Raw genomic sequence first — 15,659 nt, forward strand, 5'->3', positions numbered from 1 at the left:
ACCCACAGGAGGGTGAAAGGAAAGCTATATTGAGGTCAACATGGTAGACCTATAATAATACGTTTCTCTCTACAGTTAAATCCACATGCAGAAAAAGCAGATGGCATTGTCAATCTCATTGAACACTTTTCTACTTTTGTACTATATAAGAATTTATATGCATCATTTCATGCATTATTCTATATTTCTTAACATCATTAAGGTTTTGAGGTCATAACACAACTGTGTTTACACATTCATCAGGTTACAGTTTTGGAGCACTGAGAGAATTTCCCACAGAGAGAGCCTTACACAAAATTAGACTTGCCATCATTCCTCTGCAGTATCTACCAGATTGGAGCTGAAGGTGTTTGTACAGAATTCAGCTTCCTTCTCACCCTCCTCCCGTGTTCTTCTGCCCCTTCCAGTTGTGTATTCCTGCAAGAGCAGAACATGAGCCTTTTCTATCATTAATGAGTGCCTAAGGCATATGTGGCATTCCCCTGAAACACAGAGGACAAGAAAGGGCAGCCTTTCTGCCTGCCATAGCACATAAGGCAGCAGAGGGCACCTGAAGTGTGAGAGACAAAGAAGCAGGGGCAGTTTCAATCCTGCTGCCTAGCACCTAAAGTCTGAAACATGGAGGTCCTCTGGAGTAGCAGTCCTTGCCACCCACACAAGGTCCTTTATTGTTGCCCTGAGTGCAAAGCTATAAAAACCAGTTCTCCATGAGTTAAAAACCAGCAGGAGAGTTAGATTTCATTTTCTAGTGGAAAAATAGAACATTTCTCAGAAGATATGCCATGTCTGCTGCCTTAATGCTTCTTTAAGGGCAAATGTCTTAGCACTTAAAAACAAACAAGCTAAGGATGGGAGCAGCGGGCTGAAAAGAGTGAAAAGAGTCCAACCCACCAAGAATGGTTGGATGAGAGAAGGATTTACATTGCTTAGAGTAATGCTGATGCTATAAAGCCAGAGTATTGACCATTTGGAGGTGGAGCTAGAGGATCTACCTAATTAGAGGGCTGTTAGTTGCACTGAATTTACCTCATCTTTCAATTTCTATTTAATCCTTGCTCAGAGAATATGTTCTTAATAAAAGGTAGACTGTGGCACATCTTTCACCATCTGCATAATTAGAAGTGAGATCTGGTGAAACTCTGCAAAAGTACATAGAAAGGCACCCTCAGAAAGTTGTGTGACCTCTAGATGATGTAATTTTTTAATTATCCTACCTCAAAGAAAAATTACCTAGTTTCAATGGATAATGTTCATTAAAAACTTTTGACCTGTCTTGATTTTTAACAATTAATGGTATAAAGCAATGATTTATTTTTATCAGATTGGACAGATTTTATGGAAAATTAAGCTTTAGAAATTTCCCAAAGGTAAAAATTCAGGCTTTTTAATGTATCCCATTAGTGTGTGACTTGGTTTGGCCACTACTACTGATCTATAAATTACCATAACACCAGTCACTTTGTAATTAGCAGGGTTTTTTAAACAAGATTATCTTTCATCTGTAAGAAGGATTACTAAAGATGCTTGCTTCTAAACTATTATTCAGTTAGTTAAAGCTAGAATACTTTAACTTCTATTTAGTCTTTTTATAAAACGTATACATTTTGTGATGTTGTAGGATGAATTTTTTTACTTAGTATTAAAATTAGAGCACTTTTGACTTGTTCTTTCATGAATGCTTGATTAGATTGATAAATTTAACAGTTCAAAGGGAGTGAGATTATCACAATGAAATACCCTTATTCTATTAATGTATGCTAATAGACAATTCTAAATAAATTTAAAGTCTCCAAAACCCCCTGGGAAAAGAAAAATGCGTTATAGAAACAAAAGAAGGAAATTGAACATATTTTTATAATGTATCATTCCCCTTCAATCTTAATAGTAGTTTACCTACTGTTTTAAATAAATTTGGTTTAACAGCTTGTTCAATATAACACTATTCTAACAAAGTAGATCAAGTAAAATCACACAGGTGTATGTTGACTATGTATAAAGAGGTCGGCTCACAACACAGAAAGTCACATAGAATATTACATCATGGTTTTCTTTGACAGGTAAACTGCAATGAATAAAAGCTTATATTTTTGTATGAAAAATGTACATAAATAAAATCACCTTCTTCAATACCGGAATATAATCTTTTATAATATATTATTATTATTATTATCATTAAAGAACTTTATTAAGTGGAGCTTATGGTTCTGGACTTTTTGGAAAAATTCAAGTTGTAAACTCTTATTGCGATTAAACCTGAAGTTCTTATGTATTATTAGGAAAAAGGAAGGGTGTGGGGGAGAGATTAGAGAGCAAGTGATGATAGAAGAGAGGATGAATGTGATCGAGGCAGGATTCAATCATGTATTGACTATCATAGTAAAACCATTAATTTGTACAATTAATGTGATTGAATAATTATAATTTTGCAATGGAGTTCGTTAAAAAATCAAGGTCAGCATACATGAAACAATATAAAGCTTTTAAAGGCTTTAAAGAATCAGGCTTTTTTAAAAAACATGTTTGTCACTATTATAAAGACAAAATTAGGTAAAAAGAGTAAAAATTCCATGCTGTACATATGATGCAGCATATCTGGTCAACAGACAAAAATGAAGCATTAAGATCTCCAGCTTCAATCTTTTCTTTATTCTCATTGCTGCAATTTCATATTCACTTCTTGTTTGATGACTAAACTGGCTTATGGTAGAGATCATAAGCTGCCTTCCCTCAGCCCAGTCCTGATTAATCTCTGACATGGACCAGTTCTCAATTGGAAAATGGTTTGATTTGTGTCTTTGACATCTTGTGGCTTAGGGTTTCCTGGGTGTCTGAGTGGGTAACTGAAGTTGGAGAGCTACTGACGCTTAGTGATGGCTGACCTTAGTTCTCATCACCTTGATTTTCCTTAGCCTCTCCATTGCTGTCCATCTAGGCCAAGTTTGGTGAGGATAAGTCTTGGTGCTCTACCTTGCTCTCTTCTACGCTAGTAATCAGTTCCCCAATTCACATCTACCTGTAGGAGAGTTGGAATATGTACTGTAAGGAATAAGCGCTAAATTTTTTACAAATGGGGGAAAGTTACAACTAGAAAGAAATAGGATTGAGACACAAGAAAGCTCATGTTATTTCATAACATAATTCTGATATATGTGAGCTTTCACAGGAATTGTTATAACTGAATCTTTGTGAAGAATGTGTTGTTAAGTCAGGAGTTAGGAAAAAAAGATCTTTAGATGTCAGATGTTCTACCTTATCACTAAGTTCCTTCTCAATGCTCCCCTAACTCTCCAAGTCATAAATTCCAGACTCCTTATTTATTATCTCAGGATTGTTCAACTTTCTCTTCTTGGAACTGACTGAATTACTGGAAAGGCAATTTGATTTAACTTTCCTGTTCATGGAAATGCAAGCAATTCTGGAATGGCATGGGACCCACACTCCTCTGTGATTGGTCACCAGCATGCTAAGGGATGGGATTGGAATCAGATAAATGTAAAAATTCTGTCCAGCTCTCTTATCCCTGTTTTGCATGAGTGAGGCAGAGGTGGATTTCAAGTAAAGAGACTGGAGCACAGTGGAGATGATTCCTGTGCCTTGAGCAAAGTGAGCACATCAACCAGACGCAGGATTTTCTGGTAATTCAGGAAGACCATTGAAAGCTGATTTCTGTCTTAAAAGTTCTCTTTTCCCTAAGGAATGTCTTGTTACCAAAACATTTAAGAGTGTCGACTGCGGATCCAGGATCCTCTACTTGGAATCTAGGAAGCCTTGGTGGGAGGGAGACAGTGTCGACTTATGGATTGTCTTCGATAATCACTTAAGTTCTGGTAGATGTACAGCAAATGTTTTAGATAGTATTTACTCAATAAAATTTATCCAGTTGTTTTTGCTTGCCTCTAGTGCCTCCACTGAAATGGTGATGTACTGTGTATGAAAATAAACACTGATACTTGTTGAAATGGTCTAAGAGGGGGGAGAGAGGATGAGGGAGAATGATGGAGGGGATGAATCTAATTAAGATATATTGTACGCTCATATGTAAAAATCAGAATATATACCCTCCCCTGTATAACTGTTACATGGAAATAAAAAGTAACTTTCTCTTATATTTGTAAAGAGAAGTAAACTATGCCAAGATATATTGCTAAAATAATGTCATTGAGACAAGCATCCTTTTGTAATAATTAGTATTTCAAATTCTTCTTATTGTACTCAAACTCAGTGGACAAGACATTTAAGACAAATTTTAGTGCATGCATCATTACAAACAAGGAATTGGGACTGAAAGAATGAGAGAAAAAACTGAGATGGTAAAATCTGCTTAAAACAACATGTCTTTCTTCACTAACGCTCTATACATGCCTGGTGGGTCCAGGTGCTTCTTCAGTAAACCTGACTGCAGTATTTCTTTCTGTGCCAATTACACCTTTGATTTTTTTTATTATATGTCATTATCCATATCTCCATGACAAATAGTCAGTGATGATCTCACCATGGATTTTGGCCATTAATGCTGCTTCCCAGCCCCAGTGACTGGTGCTCTGGGGCTTCTCCCAGAAAGATTTTCTGGGTCAATCTGGGCTCAGTCTACTATGGGTTGCACAGCTCACTAGAGCACCATTCAGGAATGAGTTCCCATGTTGCTTGCTTTGTGCTTCTCCAGGTGCCTGTGTTCTTTATCATCTTAACCATCATCAAATCTTCTGTGGGGACTGATTTGAGATGAAAACTCTTAATTGACCTACTGAAGTGTAATCCCAGTTGAAAATATTTGTCTATCTCCCAGCCCTCTCCTTGCTATCCAACACACTGGATGGATTCCTTCAAATTAATGTGCATTTTCTTCAAGCAGAAAATTGGCATCACCATTAATATATTTCCCCAAAACAGATCTCTTATAACTATAAAAGTAACATCTTCCAAAATAGTCCTTCTCTCCCATACAACTTAGAGGATGTCTGTGCTATAAGGTCCCTGCAGTAGTAAAGACTGAATTGTCACCAGTTCTAGGAGCCAATGTTCCTTAACTTTGGCAGTACTGACATTTGGGCCTAAAAGACGTTGTATTGTGGAGGGGAGGGGAGGAATATGATAGGGGAGGAAGTTCCTGTCGTATGCATTATTAGATGGTAACAACCTCAGCTCTCTACATAAAACTCAACTCCCAGTTGTAACAGCCAGATGTGTCTTGAGGGGACATATGTCCCCAGAGGGAAAAATTACCCTGTGTGTAAATCATTACCAGAGGCACATGCATATCTTCCACCTTGACCATGTTCTCTGTCACTGGTTCTAAGTTGTTGGGACCTGCTTCATCCTCTTGAAGGTCTGGTCTGTCATTCTCTATTGATATGTTTCCAGCAACCATCCTGCAATCTTATTCAAGGATCCAAGATCCAGGCCTCTATACCTGCCTTGACACCAACGCTGGCCCAATGTACATTTTAGCCTACCAATCAATATTTTCCCTTTCCTGGCACATGTGCATTTTGTATCAGAATACTAGAAATTGGTATTATTAAGGAGTTAATTTAATTAAGATATTAATGGAATGATTGATAAATATAGAGGTGGCTGCCATTCAAAATTCAATTAATATGATTCATGAAATCTGCAAAGGTTTTGCATTACATGCATTTCATTTTCTATTTGGTTTAGTTTTTTGAGCAGTTATGTTTGGTTGTGTGCATGAGGGTTCAGCCCTGCATTTGGAATACAAGGACCTTGTGTCTACAGTCAGATTGAACAGAGTTCTGTAACCTTTCTTTCCTGTACAGTTTTTTCCCGTATATCAGACATGGGACAGGGTGTCACCCTGAAATCCTGCCAAGTGTCAGGCATCAGGCAGACCGTGAAATCATCTGATCATTGCCACTCCCCCCATGAAGCTGAGCAAGAGCAGAGAAGGGAGAAGGTCTGTACACTGCAGGGTCTGGCACTTCCTAGGACAGAAAAGTTAAACCATAGTCCCTAAGGCTCATCTTCCCCCAAATATAGGCATTTGCAGGAAAGAGAAGTGATAACTGACATGACACCACATCAGGAGATCCCCTTTTTCTGAGATGATAAGTGAGGACAAGGCAGGGCATTTGAGGATTCCCAGTGACTCCTGAGTGGTCAACCCAGCCAGACCTAGGCTACAGGCCGAAGAATCTCTACCAGGAGTCAGAGAAGACAAAGGCTAAGAGCCTGACAAATGACACTCAGCTTTTCAAGTTAATCTTAGAACCCAGCATTTATGGTCATGACCTTGTATATCTGACAGTCATTTAAAAATATCTTTCATTTTTTTCAATGAATTCATTTTTTTAATAGAATGTATACTAATGTGTTCAAACTGAAGATGTGCATAAGGGTGTCAAATGACAAGCCATAGCCATCTGTTTATTCCTCCTTCAGGAACAACCATGCTGTCCTTACAAAGCTGTATTATGTATGTGGGAGCAAATGTACATAAACACACTATTCCTCTACTTTATTGATAAGATAGCATTCCCTAAATAATGCCTGACAACTTGTTTTTTTTTTAAGTGTTTTGATAGTTGTTCTGTATCATTACATAAAGAACTCTCTAAAAATTATTTTGCTTATTTTTTAATAATTAGGAAATATTCTTATTTAATATTACCTAATAGTACATAGAAGTTTTATGTACAGTTTAAATTATAAGTACATATCTGTCTTACAGCCATCCAGAGGAAAAACTTACCTATATGAATAGTATCCAAATAAGACAGTGATATGAAAAAAGAACAAAGGAAGGAAAAAAGAAATAGGAACTTCCACAGTAGCATGAAACACTCTCCTGTCCCATCCAAATGCTGGAGTTTAATCCCAGCCTGGCTATTATAATTATTATTATTATTGTGATACTGGGATCTTGATAATAATGCATCCATTGGCTTTATTTATTTATTGTATTTTTATTTTTTTCAATACTGAGATTTGAATTCAGGACTTCACCCTTGTTAGGAACATGCTCTACCTCTTGAGTGCCATGTCCAGCCTTTATTTTGTTTTATTTTTTTGGAGGGAGATTTGATTTACTTAGAGTTGGAAATTATGCCAGGGACAAAGTCAACATAAGGAAACAGACAACAAAAACCAGCAAGGCAAGCAAGTCACATAGCTGGGATGTGCCCTTGCCATCCCTTCTGTCTTGCTGCTCCCTGGCCTACTGGGTCTGTGCAATGGTGGCATCATCTGCCTGACACTGACAGTGTGTGTGGCGGGGGGAGGGAGCTAGTTCACAAGCAACTGCTCTACCACAAATACATGCAGGTGTCCTAAAGGACAAGTAACGCTTATAAATCACAGTGATCTCATAGGGTTCCCCTCTGCTCCCAGAACAGAATTATAGATTTTTTAAGCTAATTTCTCAAGAATTTCTGACTAAATAGGATTGTTAGGAATTGGTTAATCTTTTTCAAAGCTGTTGTGATTTCCGTGGCTATTTTTTTCCCTTGGTTTTGTCATCTCCCTATTGACAGTGGCCATAAGCCCTGACAGTACTCTCTAAGACAGCCTTAATAGGGGAGGAGGGAGCAAAGTTCAGGGGTGTGTGTGTGTGTGTGTGTGTGTGTGTGTGTGTGTGTGTGTTGACACACAGTGAGAACTTGAATGCAGGAAATAGAAGACACTGGTTAAACATAGGTTCAAGAAAGGACAGTGGTAAGAAGCATAAAGGAGGTAGGGAGCTTGAACATATGCGTGAGTATTTGTGGGGGGTAGAGAGAGAGAAAGAGACAGAAAGAGAGAAAGAGAGAGGGTGAGAGAGTGAGAGGAGAGAGAGCAAAAGGAAAAGAGAAAGAAAAGAGAGAGAGTGTGAGTGAGCTATTACACTGTAATTAAGGTCCATAGGGTTTATCCCTTGGGCTTTCGCATGGGCTGTGGATTGACTACTTTAAGAAAAATATGTAGCTGGGTGCTGGTGGCGCACACCTGTAATCCTAGCTATTCAGGAGGCAGAGACCAGGATGATCATGTTTCAAAGACCCTATCTCAAAAATACCCAACACAAAACAGTGCTGGAGGAGTGTTTCCAGTGGTAGAGCACCTGCATAGAAAGTATCAGCCCTGATTCAAACCCCAGTTCCACCAAAAAACCCAAAAAACTAAAAAACCAAAAAAGAAGTGTGAGAAAGGAAACTCATCCACATGATTCTGTTGTTGACCATTTGGTGTTGTCATTGTCACCAACTGTGGGTTGGATTTGAGATGGATTCTTGAACATGCCTCTTTAAGGAGAACTTTAGCATCATCCGTCACTGTGTCAAGAAAATGAAGTTGCAAGTAAATGTTTTTCCTGTAGTAAAGCCCTGTAGCAAGGAGGCCATCATTAGCTGAAGCAAATATCAACAAATATCTCAAAAGACTTTCCCCCTATGGTTTCTTCATTCTTAGTTTTCAACAAAGTTGGAGATTTAATAATTTCCTTGAGTTGTTCCACAGGCACTTGCAAGTCCTTAGCAAAAACTTCCAGGGATACATCATCCACTCCAAAGAGGGCTTGATAGTGGTTTAAGATCGTCTCCAGCTTCTCCAAATCGTTGTCCATGATGATACCTACTGTAGAAATGGTGACCAATGTCCCAGCCTTCAAGGCTTCTAGCCAGATAAACTGCCTCAGAGACTCCCTCTTCCTGTCAATGGCTGCCTCAGTAACATTAGGCAAGGAAAGAGTAAAATTGTGGCACTTTTGAGCAGGAAGATCGTTTATTAGGGTGTCCATTAGGATTGGGAAATCATACTCAGATGAATTATTGTTAGAGATCAAGAAGATTTGTAGCTTATCAAGTTTATTCTCCTTAAAAGAATTCACACAGTGGTTTCAGATGTGCTACAGGACCTTTTCTCTATCATAGGTAGATGGTTTGCAGTGCTTTTAATTCCTTAAATCAGAGCCCACCTTGCTTCTCACAAAGTAGAATTTCATTTTCATATTTCTGATTGCTTTGGCAAGGTCTACATCATTTTTTGTGAAGCATGTAGCTGAAATGATAATGAAGGAGACATACTCACTGAACTTTACTTTCTCCAGTAAGAAAGTAAATCCATGGAACTCCATGGTTCCAATGCCAGGCAGGTCCCATATGATCACGTTGGGGAGTTTGGGTGTTCATACAGAGTTCTGTTCATTGCTGTGTCCTTCACCCCAATGGGAGCCAAGGTTTTCCCTTCATGACCAACCCCTCTCAGAGCATTGATGAAACTGGACTTCCCTGATCCACACTCCCCTGTCACAGCAATGTTGAGTATGGTGGCATCAATTTCTTTTAATGCATCATTGATTATAGAGTTTGCTCCCTGGATGTTTCCCTTTGTCAGGTGTAATTCAATCATATCAATGGTTTTCTGTGAAATGGTTTTGCTGTCCACCTTGAAGTTCTTAACATATCCAGTAAAGCTAATCACACTGGAGTTAGCTACAGCAGATTCAAAATATCCTAACATTCTTCAGTAAGTGTCTTCCAAACATAGGAAATTTAATTAACATAAATGTAATATTATTACGAAGCTGAAAAGTAAATAATAATTCATAATTGTCATCAATGACCAATAACAAATCTCTCCAACATGTAGTATGTTTTTTTAATATTGGTATCAGAGTGGTGATTACTGAGGATCTTACACCATTGTTTCTATTACCTGCTTCACCAAAACTGAAATATGATTTTCTATTCAGATAAACTGGACACAGAAAGCTCATTTCTAGGAAGAGACCCAAATTACTGTTATTAATAATACTATTTGTAATAATTGTCTTCATTGTTGTCATTGGGCTGAATCTTCAAGTCCAAGTTTAAGCTCATTTACTCCATGTAATATTTCAACACACTCAAGGCTTTATTTTCTTTTCTTTTACACCTTTTATTTGATGGAATATTTTTGAAAAGCAGCATTTGTTAGAGAAGAGGTTCAGAAAAGCCCACAGGAAGCTGCTACTCATTACCACATGGAGCTCATTTCTTTTAATAGCTTTATTGAGATTTCATTGGCCTATAAAATCTCTCCGCATCAAGATATACAACTTGGTGTTTTGATAGAGGAACACATGGTGAAATGATAATCACAATCCAACTAAGTATCATAATCACTCTACATTGTTACATTGTTATCATTTGTGTGTGTATAATGAAAATATTTAAGATGTATTCACTTATCAAATTTTATGTATGCAATATTATATTGTCAATTATCATAATATGCTGTATGTTAGGTCTCTAGATTGTTTTCATTGTGCAAAATTTATACTTCATATTCTGTCATCATTACCCCATTTCTCCTCCTCTAATGTTGGCGACTACCACCTTACTTTTTGACTTATTTAAACTCCGTAAACAAGTGACATCATGAAGGGTCTTTTTTTATTATCTCAGATTAATTATACAGAAGAATGGGTTTCATTGTGAGAATTTCCTACATGCATATAACATACCTTGACCATATCCATCCCTCTTACCCTCTCTTACCCTCCATTACTCCCTCCCCCAATCACCTTCTTCTCTAGTAGTCTCCCGTGGAGATCAATTTTGAGCTGGTAGAGTGACTCAAGTGATAGAGCGCCCACTTAGCAAGTGTGAGGTCCTGAGTTCAAACCCCAGTCTGAAAAAAAGAAGCCTATTTTTCATTTGGGCAGCAGAGAAGATGAAGAGCACTATAAATGATGTTATCCCTTTAAATTCTTTATAAATTTTCTCTAATCCAAGCATACTTTTGATTATGTGATGGCCTGTTAAATGAAAGTTTTCCTATTGTTTGTGAACTGGACATAAGAGGTACCAATTGCATTACAAAGAGGGCTGCTGTGTGCATGCATGTGTATGTGAACATTTTTAGGATGATTATTATTGTAGAGTTAATGCAACAAAATTATTGCTTCTGTTCTCTCTTTTCTCTCTTCCTCTCTTTTGCTGCCACATCTAAGAAAAGAAAATCAGTTTTCCACAGTTCTTATCTTAATACTTTGTATTAAAATTAGAACACTTTTGACTTGTTCTTTCATGAATGTTTGATTAGATTGATAAATTTAACAGTTCAAAGGGAGTGAGATTATCACAATGAAACTCCCTTATACTTATTATGTATGCTAATAGACAATTCTAAATAAACTTAAAGGCTCCAAAATCCCCTGGGAAAAGAAACATGCATTGTAGAAACAATAGAAGGAAATTGGTACATATTTTTAAAATGTATCATTCCCTTTCAATCTTAATAGCAGTTTACCTACTGTTTTAAATAAATTTGGTTTAACAGCTTATTCAATATAAAACTATTCTAATGAAGTTGATCAAGTAAAATCACAGAAGTGTATGTTGACTATGTATAAAGAGGTCAATCACAGCACAGAAAGTCACATAGAATATTGCACCATGGTTTTCTTTGACAGGTTAACTGCAATGAATAAAAGCTTATATTTTTTGTTGTGAAAAAAGTACATAAATAAAATCACCTTCTTCAATGCCTGACTGAAGCGATGAAGATCTCCAGCTTCATTCTTTTCTTCATTCTTATTGCTCCAATTTTATATTCACGTCTTGTTAGATGACTGAACTGGCTTATGTAGAGATCGTCAGCTGCCTTCCCTTAGCCCTGTCTTGCTCAACCTCTGACATGAACCAGTTCTCAATTGGGGAATGGTTTGATTTGTGTCTTTGACATCTGTGGCTTAGGGTTTCCTGGGTGTCTGAGTGGGTAACAGAAGTTGTAGGAATACTGACACTTAGGTGACAGCTGACTTTAGTTCTCATCACCTTGATTTTCCTTAGCCTCTTCATTGCTGTCCATCTAGGCCATGTTTGGTGAGGAGACCCCTATGGAGTCATGGGCTATAGCCCTGAAACAATTCTATTTCAGTGCTCTATCTTGCTCTCCTCTACCCTGCTGGCCAGTGCCCTACTTCTCTTCTACCGGTACAGGAGAGTTGGAATATTGTGGTTGTTGCCCACAGTATTTCTGCATGGAGTAAGGTAGGAAACTTGGCCTATGTTAGGTCAGGCATTGATGGGCCTTCAGGAGCACAGTGCACTCCCTCCTTCTTTTCTACACTCACTATTCTGGTAATATTGTTAGCACTTGCCTATTTCTGCATCTATATTAGGAAATCGCAACTATAATAGTTACAATCTGCTGCACAATTACTGCCTTGAATTGGATCTCCACAGTTTCTTCCTCTGCACTCTTCTCTCCTTCAACAGAAAACTCCACAGTCTCTACATCTCCTACACTGTGTAGGTTAATCTTCTCTGTGGCAGTCAGCTGTAAAAGTACATCTCCCTCAGTGTCATTCCCAGTGATCAAACCATATCCTTTTCTAACATTGAACAATTTTAGTGTTCCCAAACCATTGTTGGAATGACCTCCTTGTCCCTGCCAGTACACAGTATTGCTGTGAGGCCTCTAGGGCCACTGTTCTCTGTTAAATTGTCTGTTCATGGTAAGTGCTAGGGGCTGCCACTGAATCTTGGCTTCGCTGCTCACTGTCAAGGTGATGGCGACAGTGACAAGCTGGGTTTCAACTCTGTCTCCTCCTGGAGTAAAGGTGACTAATCTTGCAGCTCAGTGCATCTGGGGTCCACAGTATGCTACAAATATTGATGAAACTACAAAGTAATTTCTTCTGTGTGGAAGCCATAATTCTCTGTGAATACATAGATAGATACAGAGGTAGTAACACTGTTATTTATGATAGGTATGGATCACTATCTCTATATCGATCTATATGTGTCTTTGCAATGATACTTAAGTCTATGTGCTATGATCTTACCTTGTGTAAAATATGAGAGGTTACAGCAATGTTTGAAAATGGAATAATTTATGATGTCCTTGATTGAAGGTGGTCAATGTAGTTTTAGATGATAGATAGATAGATAGATAGATAGATAGATGTTCTTTACATTGAGTACCACGTTTCTCCAATATATTTCCATAATGTGCTAAAAACATGCCAACATTTGTATGCCTTTTATAAGTCACTCACTAGAATCACTTATACCTAGAATCAGATCATCTCTGTATCCAGCAAAAGAATGGCTCACAGCTTCTGAAGACAGGGAAGGGGCATGGAGGCTGTTTGTCTCCTGAATGGTTTCATTGGTTTTGTAATCTAGCATAAAGAAATGCCAGCTGTGAAAGTGCTGAGGTCATTTCATTAACTTTCTATGCAGGCTGAAAATTCCTTTGTCAAAAGAGGGCTAAGGCATGAAGAACGAAATGTTATCATTCGCTGGTAAATGGATGGAATTGGAGAACATCATTCTGAGTGAGGTTAGCCTGGCCCAAAAGACCAAAAATCGTATGTTCTCCCTCATATGTGGACATTAGATCAAGGGCAAACACAACAATGGGATTGGATTTTGAGCACATGATAAAAGCTTTAGCACACAAGGGAGGGGTGAGGATAGGTAAGACACCTAAAAAATTAGCTAGCATTTGTTGCCCTTAATGCAGAGAAACTAAAGCAGATACCTTAAAAGCAACTGAGGCCAATAGGAAAAGGAGACCAGGAACTAGAGAAAAGGTTAGATCAAAAAGAATTAACCTAGAAGGTAACACACACGCACAGGAAATTAATGTGAGTCAATGCCCTGTATAGCTATCCTTATCTTAACCAGCAAAAACCCTTGTTCCTTCCTATTATGGCTTATACTCTCTCTCAAAATAGTTTCTGCTGGGTATAAAGAGGGTGGGGGGGAGAGGGAGGGGGCAAAATGGGTGGTAAGGGAGAGGGTGGGGGCAAGGGGGAGAAATGACCCAAGCCTTGTATGCACATATGAATAATAAAATAAAAAAAAATTTTAAAAAGAGGGCTAAGGAAAAAGATAACTAAATAAATATGCCATTTGAAACTAACTTCTAAAAATAGTATAAGAATATGTAGATTATTAATTCCTACCAAGTAGTCTTTAGACTTAAATCAGACTTAAAGGTTTGAAATCCATTTCTTTTTATGTCATTTGTTAAACTTGTCTTTTTACTTCTGTTTGATTATAGTTCTACAAAAACCTATTATTTAACATGGTAACCTATTTAGTGTAAGGAACTGCTGAATAAGACCATGCCACATGTGGAAAAGAAAGATTTATTGAGAACCAGACCATAGGGCTGTCACTCTCGGGTTCAGAGTGCAGCAGCTTGGCTGAAATGAGTAGTGGGCTTTATAGGAGGGGCCAAGCCATGGGGGAGAGAGAGAGTCTCTGGTCTGATTATCTGTGATCACCAGATGGAACAGGTCGACATGCCTGGCTAGTTGAGTAACTGGAAGTTCCTGAGGTGTTTTTCAAACAGAGAAACATGCAGGGAAACAAGCAGGGGAGAAACAAGCAGTCATAAATCAGGAAGTCTGGTTTCGGTGCTAGCCTTGGGACCTTCCGCCTGCCCCAAGAATGCCAGGGACCTAACATTCCAGCCTTTTGTTGGCATTATGGGTACCAATCGATCTAGCTGCTTCATGCTGAGTGGGGGCATCATTAAGGGGAGTTCAGCTGGAATTGGAAATTTGTGAGGTCCCTGGGAGCAGAGGCTGATGGTTTTTCCCAGGCTTCTTCTGCAGACAAGGCCAATTGTTGGGAGAAGGTTGTAGTAGCATCTGGTGGGAAGTCTGTCTGCTGAGTTCCCTGAATGATCCTGGAGGCATCTAGGGTTAAAGAGCATTTTCCTGGCTTAAGGGTTTGTATTTCCATAGCATCATTACATGTGCAGCTCTTTTTCTTTCTATAGTAGCCTCTATAATGGACCTAATAGATCATATAACTGAGGGAAGTAAGCAGGGTAGTATTGTGCATGCTCCCAGAATTAGGCCCACTCCCCCTACCAGTGTTTTAAATCCACCTATGGCAGAAAACCATTCTCCAAACAAGTTATTAGGATCCCATCCTTTCCAAGTCTGGACAGGGACATGGGCAAGCTTTGTCATTCCCTCAGTGATCTCCTCTATGGCTTTTCCTTTATCATCAATCTGCAGGCAGAAGTTGCTCAGGTTAAATTTTCCACAAACTCCTCCCTCAGGCAAGCAAATAGCTCAAAGCCAAACTGTCTTGATAGATAGCATTGCCATCTTAGTGTCTTGTTTTGCCAGCAAATTGAGGGCTCTTGCAGTCTCATTAGTAATAACTTCAACAACAGCCTGCAGCCTGATGATGCAATTGAGCATATATGTAGGGGTGCAGTAGCCCCAAGACCTGTCCTCTGCCTAGGTGGCAGGACTGTAGTACTGGATGATTCACTCAGGAGGCCATTTGTCATCCTTCCAAGTGCCTATTTGTAAGTTTCCCTGTTTTTTTCTATTTAGTCTTTGTTCATATGTGGGGACTCCCAGATTTTCACCTTGTTTGAGGGGAAGCAAGAAGAACAATGGTCTGATGGAGCCCAGCACACAAGACCCAAACCAGTTTCTAGGCAACACTGTATAGACTTGCCTTCCACAGAGCCAATATAGCCCCCTGGGAGCCTACCAGTTTCTATCTGCAGTAAGATTGTCCCATGCTGTTTTGAGATTAGAAAAATTGGCCAGAGGATGAGGCTGGGGTTCTGTATGGTTTGGGGTACCCCACCAATGAGTCTCTTGGGCTGTGTCATTGTAAAACTTTTGTCCTAGATAAGTTAGGTCCCCCACTAGGGTGGAGAATTGTTTTCCATGGTGGGAGATAAAGTAATTCCCA

At 38.7% G+C, this 15,659-nt stretch overlaps 1 pseudogene; it reads right to left on the reverse strand.

The window, feature by feature from the left end:
- Positions 1-309: 309 nt before the first annotated feature.
- Positions 310-9,453, reverse strand: LOC109696924 (interferon-inducible GTPase 1-like; annotated as a pseudogene).
- Between the last annotated feature and the right edge of the window lie 6,206 nt (positions 9,454-15,659).

This window comes from Castor canadensis, chromosome 6 (assembly GCF_047511655.1).
Source record: "Castor canadensis chromosome 6, mCasCan1.hap1v2, whole genome shotgun sequence".
NCBI classification, from domain to species: Eukaryota; Metazoa; Chordata; class Mammalia; order Rodentia; family Castoridae; genus Castor; species Castor canadensis.